Source organism: Rutidosis leptorrhynchoides, chromosome 1, assembly GCF_046630445.1.
Source record: "Rutidosis leptorrhynchoides isolate AG116_Rl617_1_P2 chromosome 1, CSIRO_AGI_Rlap_v1, whole genome shotgun sequence".
NCBI classification, from domain to species: Eukaryota; Viridiplantae; Streptophyta; class Magnoliopsida; order Asterales; family Asteraceae; genus Rutidosis; species Rutidosis leptorrhynchoides.
In genome coordinates, this window is record NC_092333.1 from 312,427,861 (window position 1) to 312,443,387 (window position 15,527).

The window sequence follows — 15,527 nt, forward strand, 5'->3', positions numbered from 1 at the left end:
TTTAAGTCCTTAAAAGTGATTAAATACATTACATATACGATATATGTATAAACATTATATGTTATAAGTATTTATGTCAAATAACGTTACATATGGTTATCGTTTTGAAAACCTAAGTTAGTAGTTTCAAAATATACTTGTAACCTATTGTTATTAATACAAAATGAGATATTAAAACATCCATAAACCATGTTAAATATGTATATATACATATATATACACAAACGTATAATTATCATATGTTATATAGTTCGTGATATCATCGGTCAAACTAGACGGTCAAACGTTGTGTAAAACTCTTTTCGAAAACATAAGTTTCAACAATTTGGATTGCTTATCATGTTGGTAAGGTTTAATTTATGTAAATATTAATCTTATAAGTATAGAACGATCGAAAAAGTGCGGGTCAACTTTAGGGTTTTTTTCTTATCGTGTCGGAACCATATAGAGATTAGAGTTTAAATTTGGTCGGAAATTTCCGGGTCGTTACAGTACCCATCCGTTAAAGAAATTTCGTCCTCGAAATTTGGTAGAGGTTGTCATAAATAACAATAGGAATGTTTTCATGACGAATATGAGGTAATAATGAAATTTTATCATTATTGAAAGATTTAGATAAAACGATTTGGTTATGTGAGACGCACGAGCGAAGCTATCACAAAAGAGTGAAATGAGTAAATATAGAATTGTTGTAACCGATGACGTGATTATGATCGATTTCCGGGATTTAAGGGTTTTAAAGAAAATCTTATGTAATAAGATTTAGTTTTGCGGCGATCAGGATCTTCTTTGATTTAACGCGGCAATCTGTTTTGATTTCTTTGTCGAATATTTCACTATAAATTTACCTCCTTCCCTTTCTTTCTTCCCACATCTTCTATTCTTTCTCTTTAGTTCCTACTTTAAGACATTCGCTAATATGCTCCATCCCATTCTAACCCTTGTTATATTTCTAACTTTCATATCTTTCATTCTTCTTTTTCATCTATCACCAGAAGAATCTATTCTCTTTTATCCTTTCCTTGGAATTATAATGTTTTTAATTCTCCCGTGCCTTTACGTTGCAATACGTATTGATATACACGATTTATAGTTTCGGGGTTGTTGTTAGGTTTTATACCTTCCCTTATATTTCGATGTTCCTACTCCCGTCCCTTAAAATCATTGTCATCCACAGTTAATGCTCTCTCTTATTTGCTGTGGTTTATGTTCCTATTTCTATTCTGAGGTTTTGTCCCTTCATTTCTTCTTCCCGTCCTCCAGCCAAGCGAACAATGGTCCGAAATTCGTAGGTAGGAAATTTGGAATGAACCTAGCTATTGGTTTTAGAATGAAATTGTAATGGCACGATCTTGATTCGTTAAATTACTCGAATATTCCGAAAAAATAGAACTATCAAGGTGATACGTTCTAATATGTTTGGAGACTTGATAGAAGGTAAGAGCCGTGTAACATGGCACATGATGACGGTACTGTGAATCATCACATTCCATTAGAAACTTAACATGACTTACTGTAATATAATGAAGTTGATCAAGTTTCATTATATTATACTAATTCATGCATCAGTTCCCAACACTACTTTAAAACATTCATATTTTAAACTTGGAGGTTTCAAAATTTAGAAATTGACACAGTTTCTTTTATGTTGTAATGCAGATATTACGGAGAGATAAATATTCTCAGATAAGAATAGTTGTGAAAATATCTCCAGAAATATGGAGAATATGTATAACGGAAGATATGAAGATATCTTATAATATCTAAGATAAGATGATGATGAAGAATATCATCGGGAGAGGTTTAGAATAAGGGGTAGGGTTTTTACTAATGGTTTCAGCAGGCACTGAATCGTTTGAATCCTTTGAAAGCAGATTCAGTTCTTGTTATTTATCCACAACCTCTTTCATATTTTGCTCAAACCGTTTTCCGGTTCCAACTCTTCTCTTTTTCTGAGTTTTATCGACACACTGTGCTTCATCATCCAACTTTTGACTGTTTAAAATCGTTTAAAATTTTCGCTGCTTCATCAGCATTTAAAGAACTACTTCATAATTCAGGGTGTTTTTCAAAAACTTCACCTTCGGAGTATGAAATCCTTAGGAATAGACGTTATAGGTATGACTGAGAAGTTTTGCGAGATTTTTAAAATACTAATTGCGGATTCTGCCAAAAAGATGACAAGCTGCTGGTACATGATGTCGTGGAATATGAAAGGTTCTCCGGTAACAATGGTGAAAGGACAAGGTATATATATCGAGGTTATAATAAGAGTGGTCCTACTGAGAAATCAAAGTGGAGCTGTGACAAAATTGACTTATATTGAAAAGAGAAATGTAAGGTTGTTTTTGCCAATGAATGATAAGGAATTTGACGCGGATAAGTTTTAACGAAAACTTCGGTTTTGAAAGTTTCAGGTGTATAACTGTATGCATAAATCTTTCTTCCGTAAACGAGGTGCGGCTGGTTCAACTTCTCGATTGAAGTGTTTTCAAGAATCATGAAAAGATTTGAACGAGGATTATAATTGTCGAAGTACAAATGAGGTTTAGGATGAAATCAAGTGGCAAACTTGAAGAATTATTTAGTTTCATATGTTATAATCAATATTTTAATTTAATTCATTTTAATTGTCCAAAGTTAGCAGTCCAATAGTCCGATGGTTCAATGATTCATATATAATTTAATATATAATATTCGAATTAAATAATACGTATCGTGACCCGTATACCGGTCTCGGTGTCGATCACAACTCAAAGTATATATATATTTTGAAATCAACTACGACCCTGTATAGCCAACTCCCGCCTTCACATATAGAGTGTCTACGGTTGTTCCGAAATATATATATAGATGGGTCGATATGATAAGTCGAAACCTTGCATACGTGTCCCGTTATTTAAAGTGCGTAAAAGTAAATAACAGAAATTAAATGATGATATATAAAATTGCGAGAATGTAAATTGCGATAAATTAAATGTTAATCAGTTAACTGGGAACAGTTAGCCGGAACAGTTAGCGTGAAATCCTATCACAATTTCAATTAATTAATTCGTTTGTTTCTAACACTTTTTATTTTTGTCCAATGTTTTCTTCATTATGCCACTTGTTCGATTCTGATAGATCAAAATCCAAATATGAAATTTGAATAGAAATGGTTATTCTGTGGTGAACGGATACGTATATCGGTAGTTGTAAGTAGGATAGTAAATGACCGTTGAATCAGATTTAGAGAATGTACAACGTAACTTATTAATGTGAATTCTAAATATTCCTCGGGTACTACCCACCCGTTAAAATATTTTCATCATTAACAGTTTGTACGAAAGAATTTTTAATTACAATCTTTATAAAAATATACTTGCATATATATTTTCTTCAGATGTAATCATAGATTCAATGAGTCAATGAAGTATTAAACTCATTTGATTTATCGTTAATACTAGATTACATAACTTCTAAAGCATTAGAGATTACATAATCGCCAGGTCGAACGAAGATAAATGAGGTAAAACGATACGTAAAGCGAAGATAATCGATGTAGAACGATATATAGAACGAAGATCATACTCGAAGTTCCGATGAGGTTTTTGAGGTATGTGATGTTGATATCCGAGATACAGTTTGTGATGTTGAGATTTTGGGGATGACAAGAGTACTGTCTGTAGTGACCCGAACTTTTCCATGTTTATATATATTAATTGAGATTGATATTTACATGATTAAATGTTTCCAACATGTTAAGCAATCAAACTTGTTAAGACTTGATTAATTGAAATAGGTTTCATATAGACAATTGACCACCCAAGTTGACCGGTGATTCACGAACGTTAAAACTTGTAAAAAAACTATATGATGACATATATATGGTTATATATATAGTTAACATGATATTATGATAAGTAAACATATCATTAATTATATTAACAATGAACTACATATGTAAAAACAAGACTACTAACTTAATGATTTTGAAACGAGACATATATGTAACGTTTATCGTTGTAACGACATTTAATGTATATATATCATATTAAGAGATATTCGTACATCATAATATCATGATAATATAATAATTTAAAATCTCTTTTGATATTATAAACGTTGGGTTAACAACATTTAACAAGATCGTTAACCTAAAGGTTTCAAAACAACACTTACATGTAACGACTAACGATGACTTAACGACTCAGTTAAAATGTATATACATGTAGTGTTTTAATATGTATTTATACACTTTTGAAAGACTTCAATACACTTATCAAAATACTTCTACTTAACAAAAATGCTTACAATTACATTCTCGTTCAGTTTCATCAACAATTCTACTCGTATGCACCCGTATTCGTACTCGTACAATACACAGCTTTTAGATGTATGTACTATTGGTATATACACTCCAATGATCAGCTCTTAGCAGCCCATGTGAGTCACCTAACACATGTGGGAACCATCATTTGGCAACTAGCATGAAATATCTCATAAGATTACAAAAATATGAGTAATCATTCATGACTTATTTACATGAAAACAAAATTACATATCCTTTATATCTAATCCATACACCAACGACCAAAAACACCTACAAACACTTTCATTCTTCAATTTTCTTCATCTAATTGAACTCTCTCAAGTTCTATCTTCAAGTTCTAAGTGTTCTTCATAAATTCCAAAAGTTCTAGTTTCATAAAATCAAGAATACTTTCAAGTTTGCTAGCTCACTTCCAATCTTGTAAGGTGATCATCCAACCTCAAGAAATCTTTGTTTCTTACAGTAGGTTATCATTCTAATACAAGGTAATAATCATATTCAAACTTTGGTTCAATTTCTATAACTATAACAATCTTATTTCAAGTGATGATCTTACTTGAACTTGTTTTCGTGTCATGATTTTGCTTCAAGAACTTTGAGCCATCCAAGGATCCATTGAAGCTAGATCCATTTTTCTCTTTTCCAGTAGGTTCATCCAAGGAACTTAAGGTAGTAATGATGTTCATAACATCATTCGATTCATACATATAAAGCTATCTTATTCGAAGGTTTAAACTTGTAATCACTAGAACATAGTTTAGTTAATTCTAAACTTGTTCGCAAACAAAAGTTAATCCTTCTAACTTGACTTTTAAAATCAACTAAACACATGTTCTATATCTATATGATATGCTAACTTAATGATTTAAAACCTGGAAACACGAAAAACACCGTAAAACCGGATTTACGCCGTCGTAGTAACACCGCGGGCTGTTTTGGGTTAGTTAATTAAAAACTATGATAAACTTTGATTTAAAAGTTGTTATTCTGAGAAAATGATTTTTATTATGAACATGAAACTATATCCAAAAATTATGGTTAAACTCAAAGTGGAAGTATGTTTTCTAAAATGGTCATCTAGACGTCGTTCTTTCGACTGAAATGACTACCTTTACAAAAACGACTTGTAACTTATTTTTCCGACTATAAACCTATACTTTTCTGTTTAGATTCATAAAATAGAGTTCAATATGAAACCATAGCAATTTGATTCACTCAAAACGGATTTAAAATGAAGAAGTTATGGGTAAAACAAGATTGGATAATTTTTCTCATTTTAGCTACGTGAAAATTGGTAACAAATCTATTCCAACCATAACTTAATCAACTTGTATTGTATATTATGTAATCTTGAGATACCATAGACACGTATACAATGTTTCGACCTATCATGTCGACACATCTATATATATTTCGGAACAACCATAGACACTCTATATGTGAATGTTGGAGTTAGCTATACAGGGTTGAGGTTGATTCCAAAATATATATAGTTTGAGTTGTGATCAATACTGAGATACGTATACACTGGGTCGTGGATTGATTCAAGATAATATTTATCGATTTATTTCTGTACATCTAACTGTGGACAACTAGTTGTAGGTTACTAACGAGGACAGCTGACTTAATAAACTTAAAACATCAAAATATATTAAAAGTGTTGTAAATATATTTTTGAACATACTTTGATATATATGTATATATTGTTATAGGTTCGTGAATCAACCAGTGGCCAAGTCTTACTTCCCGACGAAGTAAAAATCTGTGAAAGTGAGTTATAGTCCCACTTTTAAAATCTAATATTTTTGGGATGAGAATACATGCAGGTTTTATAAATGATTTACAAAATAGACACAAGTACGTGAAACTACATTCTATGGTTGAATTATCGAAATCGAATATGCCCCTTTTTATTAAGTCTGGTAATCTAAGAATTAGGGAACAGACACCCTAATTGACGCGAATCCTAAAGATAGATCTATTGGGCCTAACAAACCCCATCCAAAGTACCGGATGCTTTAGTACTTCGAAATTTATATCATATCCGAAGGGTGTCCCGGAATGATGGGGATATTCTTATATATGCATCTTGTTATTGTCGGTTACCAGGTGTTCACCATATGAATTATTTTTATCTCTATGTATGGGATGTGTATTGAAATATGAAATCTTGTGGTCTATTGTTACGATTTGATATATATAGGTTAAACCTATAACTCACCAACATTTTTGTTGACGTTTTAAGCATGTTTATTCTCAGGTGATTATTAAGAGCTTCCGCTGTCGCATACTTAAATAAGGACAAGATTTGGAGTCCATGCTTGTATGATATTGTGTAAAAACTGCATTCAAGAAACTTATTTTGTTGTAACATATTTGTATTGTAAACCATTATGTAATGGTCGTGTGTAAACAGGATATTTTAGATTATCATTATTTGATAATCTACGTAAAGCTTTTTAAACCTTTATTGATGAAATAAAGGTTATGGTTTGTTTAAAAATGAATGCAGTCTTTGAAAAACGTCTCATATAGAGGTCAAAACCTCGCAACGAAATCAATTAATATGGAACGTTTTTAATCAATAAGAACGGGACATTTCAGTTGGTATCCGAGCGTTGGTCTTAGAGAACCAGAAAATTTGCATTAGTGTGTCTTATCGAGTTTGTTAGGATGCATTAGTGAGTCTGGACTTCGGCCGTGTTTTCTTTAAAAATGATTGCTTAACATTTTTGTTGGAAACTATATATTTTTAACATATGAATATTATGTGATATATTAATCTCTTAACGTGTTTGATATTATGTGATAGATGTCTACCTCTAGAACAAGTCCCATTGACTCACCTAATAATAATGAAGAGTCAAATGTAAATTGGAATGATTTGTGGACTGATTCACAAGTTCCCGAAGAGGAACCGGAAGAAGAGTCGGAACCGGAAGAAGAATCGGAACCGGAAGAAGAATCGGAACCGGATGAAGAAATAGAACCGGTGGGGGAAATAATAAAACGGTTAAGTAAAAGAAAATCCTCAACCAACCGACCAAAGTTAATTATGGTCAATGGTGTTTCCGCCAAGGAAGCAAAATATTGGGAGGATTACCAATTCTCCGATGAATCTGATTCCGACGAGAATTCCGATGATGTTATAGAAATTACCCCAACTGAATTTAAAAAGGCAAAAGAAAATAATAAGGGAAAGGGCATAAAAATAGAGAAATCTAATTCCAACCCCGATGAACTTTATATGTATCGTCAACCCCCGAAGTCCTTAAGTTGTAACAATGACCCGGGAACCTCTAAACCACCAGGTTTTTCTAAACCAATGTGGACAACGACGGCTCGTATTAGGGGAACATCATATATCCCTAGAAACTTGGCAAAACGAACCAAAACCGAAGAAGAAGAAACGAGCGAGTCGGAATAAGATAGTTGTATTCGTGTGGTGTAATATATGGAATATAGTGTTCTTATGCTTTATGATATATGTAAAAAAAATTGCTTGTATTAATAAGTATTATTTTATGAATCTAACTCTTGTCTATTTTACAGTTTAAAAACACAAAATGGATAGACAACCCAATATTTTAAGAGACCTACCCGGAGACATGATTGATGAAATCTTGTCTAGAGTCGGCCAGAATTCTTCGGCACAACTATTTAAGGCGAGATCAGTTTGTAAGACATTCGAAGAACGTTCCAAGAATGTCTTGGTTTATAAGAGACTTTCGTTTGAAAGATGGGGGATATCACATTGGGAAACCCATAAGTTACGATGTGTTTACTTTGACGCATATATTGCGGGGAACCCAAATGCTATTTTACGCAACGGGTTAAGAAATTATTTTGACTCAATATATCCGAATATTGGACTTCGTGATTTAGAAAAAGCGGCTAACATGCAACATAAAGAAGCATGTTATGCTTACGGATTAGTAATGTTCGCTTCTCACCAAAGTGAGAACAAGAACATCGGGCTACAACTATTAAACAAAACGTTTCCACAAGTGACGGAGTCGGTAATTGGGGTAAGAAATGAGGTTTTTAGATTATTACGGGACTGTTGGACATTACGTAACCCTCGTCCCTTTGATGACGTTACAACACGCTGTCTTATCAACGGCCATAACGGTTATGTTGCACAAGACCAAGGATGGGAAGTAGTCCTAGTAAAACCAGAATGCATGACTTGTTTCTGGACGTATGAATTACGTGTCTTTATTGCCTTTGCCGAACGACTTGTGTACTAGCTAGAATTGTCTTCACAACTATCTTGTATCAAAGTTATTGTGTGCTATATTTCATGCTTTATGTAAAATAAGCGGTATTGTAAGTTTGTAAAATATTGTATAAAAGTTTGAACGCGAAATATTATTACAATCAGTTTTTCATATAGAATTGTAGTAGTTGAATTGTATATTAGCTACTAAGTATGAACTTAACGGGTAGGTACTACCCGAATTTAAACTTATAAAATGCTAATATGAAGAAAAAGCTTTTATAAATGAGTTCATATTATGCTACGAAATACTATTAACTACTCTTAATATTCTGTATGATTAACTTGTTCCATTTAACTATTTTGAAGGAAATGGCACCGACTACTCGACACACCGTGAATATGAATGAAGAGGAATTCCGTACTTTTCTAGCTTCAAACATAGCCGCAGTACAGGCTGCGCTACATACCAACAATAACCTTGGATCTAGCAGTACAGGAAATCGTGTAGGATGCACCTACAAAGAATTCACTGCCTGCAAACCGTTGGAATTTGATGGAACCGAAGGACCGATCGGATTGAAACGGTGGACCGAGAAGGTTGAATCGGTGTTTGCCATAAGTAAGTGTACTGAAGAGGACAAAGTGAAGTACGCTACGCATACCTTCACAGGTTCTGCGTTAACATGGTGGAATACCTATCTAGAGCAAGTGGGACAAGATGATGCGTACGCACTACCGTGGTCAGCATTCAAGCACTTGATGAACGAGAAGTACCGTCCCAGAACCGAGGTCAATAAGCTCAAGACAGAACTTAGAGGGTTACGAACCCAAGGATTTGATATTACCACGTACGAAAGACGATTCACAGAATTGTGCCTATTGTGTCCGGGAGCATTCGAAGATGAGGAAGAGAAGATCGACGCGTTTGTGAAAGGATTACCGGAAAGAATCCAAGAAGATATAAGTTCACACGAGCCCGCCTCCATACAACAGGCATGTAGAATGGCTCACAAACTAGTGAACCAGATTGAAGAAAGAATTAAAGAACAGACTGCTGAAGAGGCCAATGTGAAGCAAGTCAAAAGAAAGTGGGAGGAAAACGGTGATAAGAATCACCAATACAACAACAACAGCAATTACAACAATAATCGCAACAATTATCCCAACAATCGCAACATCAATCGCAACTACAACAAACGGCCCAACAACAACAACAACAACAACAACAGCAACTACAACAATCATCCCAACAACAATAATAACCGCAACAACAACAACAATCAGAAGCAACTATGCCAAAGGTGTGAAAAGAATCACTCGGGGTTCTGCACCAAATTTTGCAACAAGTGTAAAAGAAATGGTCATAGCGCGGCGAAGTGTGAGGTCTACGGACCAGGGGTTAATAGAACGAAAGGAACAAATGGTGTCGGAACGAGTAATGGCGGAGCAAGTAGTGTCGGAGCAAGTTATGCCAATGTAGTTTGTTATAAATGTGGAAAACCAGGCCACATTATTAGAAATTGCCCGAACCAGGAGAACACGAATGGACAAGGCCGTGGAAGAGTTTTCAATATTAATGCGGTAGAGGCACAGGAAGACCCGGAGCTTGTTACGGGTACGTTTCTTATTGACAATAAATCTGCTTACGTTTTATTTGATTCGGGTGCGGATAGAAGCTATATGAGTAGAGATTTTTGTGCTAAATTAAGTTGTCCATTGACGCCTTTGGATAGTAAATTTTTACTCGAATTAGCAAATGGTAAATTAATTTCAGCAGATAATATATGTCGGAATCGAGAAATTAAACTGGTTAGCGAAACATTTAAGATTGATTTGATACCAGTAGAGTTAGGGAGTTTTGATGTGATAATCGGTATGGACTGGTTGAAAGAAGTGAAAGCGGAGATCGTTTGTTACAAAAATGCAATTCGCATTATACGAGAAAAAGGAAAACCCTTAATGGTGTACGGAGAAAAGGGCAACACGAAGCTACATCTTATTAGTAATTTGAAGGCACAAAAACTAATAAGAAAAGGTTGCTATGCTGTTCTAGCACACGTCGAGAAAGTACAAACTGAAGAAAAGAGCATCAATGATGTTCCCATTGCAAAAGAATTTCCCGATGTATTTCCGAAAGAATTACCGGGATTACCCCCACATCGATCCGTTGAATTTCAAATAGATCTTGTACCAGGAGCTGCACCAATAGCTCGTGCTCCTTACAGACTCGCACCCAGCGAGATGAAAGAACTGCAAAGCCAATTACAAGAACTTTTAGAGCGTGGTTTCATTCGACCAAGCACATCACCGTGGGGAGCTCCTGTTTTGTTTGTCAAGAAGAAAGATGGTACATTCAGGTTGTGTATTGACTACCGAGAGTTGAACAAACTTACCATCAAGAACCGCTACCCACTACCGAGAATCGACGACTTATTTGATCAACTACAAGGCTCGTCTGTTTATTCAAAGATTGACTTACGTTCCGGGTATCATCAAATGCGGGTGAAAGAAGATGATATTCCAAAGACTGCTTTCAGAACACGTTACGGTCATTACGAGTTTATGGTCATGCCGTTTGGTTTAACTAATGCACCAGCTGTGTTCATGGACCTTATGAACCGAGTGTGTGGACCATACCTTGACAAGTTTGTCATTGTTTTCATTGATGACATACTTATTTACTCAAAGAATGACCAAGAACACGGTGAACATTTGAGAAAGGTGTTAGAAGTATTGAGGAAGGAAGAATTGTACGCTAAGTTTTCAAAGTGTGCATTTTGGTTGGAAGAAGTTCAATTCCTCGGTCACATAGTGAACAAAGAAGGTATTAAGGTGGATCCGGCAAAGATAGAAACTGTTGAAAAGTGGGAAACCCCGAAAACTCCGAAACACATACGCCAGTTTTTAGGACTAGCTGGTTACTACAGAAGGTTCATCCAAGACTTTTCCAGAATAGCAAAACCCTTGACTGCATTAACGCATAAAGGGAAGAAATTTGAATGGAATGATGAACAAGAGAAAGCGTTTCAGTTATTGAAGAAAAAGCTAACTACGGCACCTATATTGTCATTGCCTGAAGGGAATGATGATTTTGTGATTTATTGTGATGCATCAAAGCAAGGTCTCGGTTGTGTATTAATGCAACGAACGAAGGTGATTGCTTATGCGTCTAGACAATTGAAGATTCACGAACAAAATTATACGACGCATGATTTGGAATTAGGCGCGGTTGTTTTTGCATTAAAGACTTGGAGGCACTACTTATATGGGGTCAAAAGTATTATATATACCGACCACAAAAGTCTTCAACACATATTTAATCAGAAACAACTGAATATGAGGCAGCGTAGGTGGATTGAATTATTGAATGATTACGATTTTGAGATTCGTTACCACCCGGGGAAGGCAAATGTGGTAGCCGATGCCTTGAGCAGGAAGGATAGAGAACCCATTCGAGTAAAATCTATGAATATAATGATTCATAATAACATTACTACTCAAATAAAGGAGGCGCAACAAGGAGTTTTAAAAGAGGGAAATTTAAAGGATGAAATACCCAAAGGATCGGAGAAGCATCTTAATATTCGGGAAGACGGAACCCGGTATAGGGCTGAAAGGATTTGGGTACCAAAATTTGGAGATATGAGAGAAATGGTACTTAGAGAAGCTCATAAAACCAGATACTCAATACATCCTGGAACGGGGAAGATGTACAAGGATCTCAAGAAACATTTTTGGTGGCCGGGTATGAAAGCCGATGTTGCTAAATACGTAGGAGAATGTTTGACGTGTTCTAAGGTCAAAGCTGAGCATCAGAAACCATCAGGTCTACTTCAACAACCCGAAATCCCGGAATGGAAATGGGAAAACATTACCATGGATTTCATCACTAAATTGCCAAGGACTGCAAGTGGTTTTGATACTATTTGGGTAATAGTTGATCGTCTCACCAAATCAGCACACTTCCTACCAATAAGAGAAGATGACAAGATGGAGAAGTTAGCACGACTGTATTTGAAGGAAGTCGTCTCCAGACATGGAATACCAATCTCTATTATCTCTGATAGGGATGGCAGATTTATTTCAAGATTCTGGCAGACATTACAGCAAGCATTAGGAACTCGTCTAGACATGAGTACTGCCTATCATCCACAAACTGATGGGCAAAGCGAAAGGACGATACAAACGCTTGAAGACATGCTACGAGCATGTGTTATTGATTTCGGAAACAGTTGGGATCGACATCTACCGTTAGCAGAATTTTCCTACAACAACAGCTACCATTCAAGCATTGAGATGGCGCCGTTTGAAGCACTTTATGGTAGAAAGTGCAGGTCTCCGATTTGTTGGAGTGAGGTGGGGGATAGACAGATTACGGGTCCGGAGATTATACAAGAAACTACCGAGAAGATCATCCAAATTCAACAACGGTTGAAAACCGCCCAAAGTCGACAAAAGAGCTACGCTGACATTAAAAGAAAAGATATAGAATTTGAAATTGGAGAGATGGTCATGCTTAAAGTTTCACCTTGGAAAGGCGTTGTTCGATTTGGTAAACGAGGGAAATTAAATCCAAGGTATATTGGACCATTCAAGATTATTGATCGTGTCGGACCAGTAGCTTACCGACTTGAGTTACCTCAACAACTCGCGGCTGTACATAACACTTTCCACGTCTCGAATTTGAAGAAATGTTTTGCTAAAGAAGATCTCACTATTCCGTTAGATGAAATCCAAATCAACGAAAAACTCCAATTCATCGAAGAACCCGTCGAAATAATGGATCGTGAGGTTAAAAGACTTAAGCAAAACAAGATACCAATTGTTAAGGTTCGATGGAATGCTCGTAGAGGACCCGAGTTCACCTGGGAGCGTGAAGATCAGATGAAGAAGAAATACCCGCATCTATTTCCAGAAGATTCGTCAACACCTTCAACAGCTTAAAATTTCGGGACGAAATTTATTTAACGGGTAGGTACTGTAGTGACCCGAACTTTTCCATGTTTATATATATTAATTGAGATTGATGTTTACATGATTAAATGTTTCCAACATGTTAAGCAATCAAACTTGTTAAGACTTGATTAATTGAAATAGGTTTCATATAGACAATTGACCACCCAAGTTGACCGGTGATTCACGAACGTTAAAACTTGTAAAAAAACTATATGATGACATATATATGGTTATATATATAGTTAACATGATATTATGATAAGTAAACATATCATTAATTATATTAACAATGAACTACATATGTAAAAACAAGACTACTAACTTAATGATTTTGAAACGAGACATATATGTAACGTTTATCGTTGTAACGACATTTAATGTATATATATCATATTAAGAGATATTCGTACATCATAATATCATGATAATATAATAATTTAAAATCTCTTTTGATATTATAAACGTTGGGTTAACAACATTTAACAAGATCGTTAACCTAAAGGTTTCAAAACAACACTTACATGTAACGACTAACGATGACTTAACGACTCAGTTAAAATGTATATACATGTAGTGTTTTAATATGTATTTATACACTTTTGAAAGACTTCAATACACTTATCAAAATACTTCTACTTAACAAAAATGCTTACAATTACATTCTCGTTCAGTTTCATCAACAATTCTACTCGTATGCACCCGTATTCGTACTCGTACAATACACAGCTTTTAGATGTATGTACTATTGGTATATACACTCCAATGATCAGCTCTTAGCAGCCCATGTGAGTCACCTAACACATGTGGGAACCATCATTTGGCAACTAGCATGAAATATCTCATAAGATTACAAAAATATGAGTAATCATTCATGACTTATTTACATGAAAACAAAATTACATATCCTTTATATCTAATCCATACACCAACGACCAAAAACACCTACAAACACTTTCATTCTTCAATTTTCTTCATCTAATTGAACTCTCTCAAGTTCTATCTTCAAGTTCTAAGTGTTCTTCATAAATTCCAAAAGTTCTAGTTTCATAAAATCAAGAATACTTTCAAGTTTGCTAGCTCACTTCCAATCTTGTAAGGTGATCATCCAACCTCAAGAAATCTTTGTTTCTTACAGTAGGTTATCATTCTAATACAAGGTAATAATCATATTCAAACTTTGGTTCAATTTCTATAACTATAACAATCTTATTTCAAGTGATGATCTTACTTGAACTTGTTTTCGTGTCATGATTTTGCTTCAAGAACTTTGAGCCATCCAAGGATCCATTGAAGCTAGATCCATTTTTCTCTTTTCCAGTAGGTTCATCCAAGGAACTTAAGGTAGTAATGATGTTCATAACATCATTCGATTCATACATATAAAGCTATCTTATTCGAAGGTTTAAACTTGTAATCACTAGAACATAGTTTAGTTAATTCTAAACTTGTTCGCAAACAAAAGTTAATCCTTCTAACTTGACTTTTAAAATCAACTAAACACATGTTCTATATCTATATGATATGCTAACTTAATGATTTAAAACCTGGAAACACGAAAAACACCGTAAAACCGGATTTACGCCGTCGTAGTAACACCGCGGGCTGTTTTGGGTTAGTTAATTAAAAACTATGATAAACTTTGATTTAAAAGTTGTTATTCTGAGAAAATGATTTTTATTATGAACATGAAACTATATCCAAAAATTATGGTTAAACTCAAAGTGGAAGTATGTTTTCTAAAATGGTCATCTAGACGTCGTTCTTTCGACTGAAATGACTACCTTTACAAAAACGACTTGTAACTTATTTTTCCGACTATAAACCTATACTTTTCTGTTTAGATTCATAAAATAGAGTTCAATATGAAACCATAGCAATTTGATTCACTCAAAACGGATTTAAAATGAAGAAGTTATGGGTAAAACAAGATTGGATAATTTTTCTCATTTTAGCTACGTGAAAATTGGTAACAAATCTATTCCAACCATAACTTAATCAACTTGTATTGTATATTATGTAATCTTGAGATACCATAGA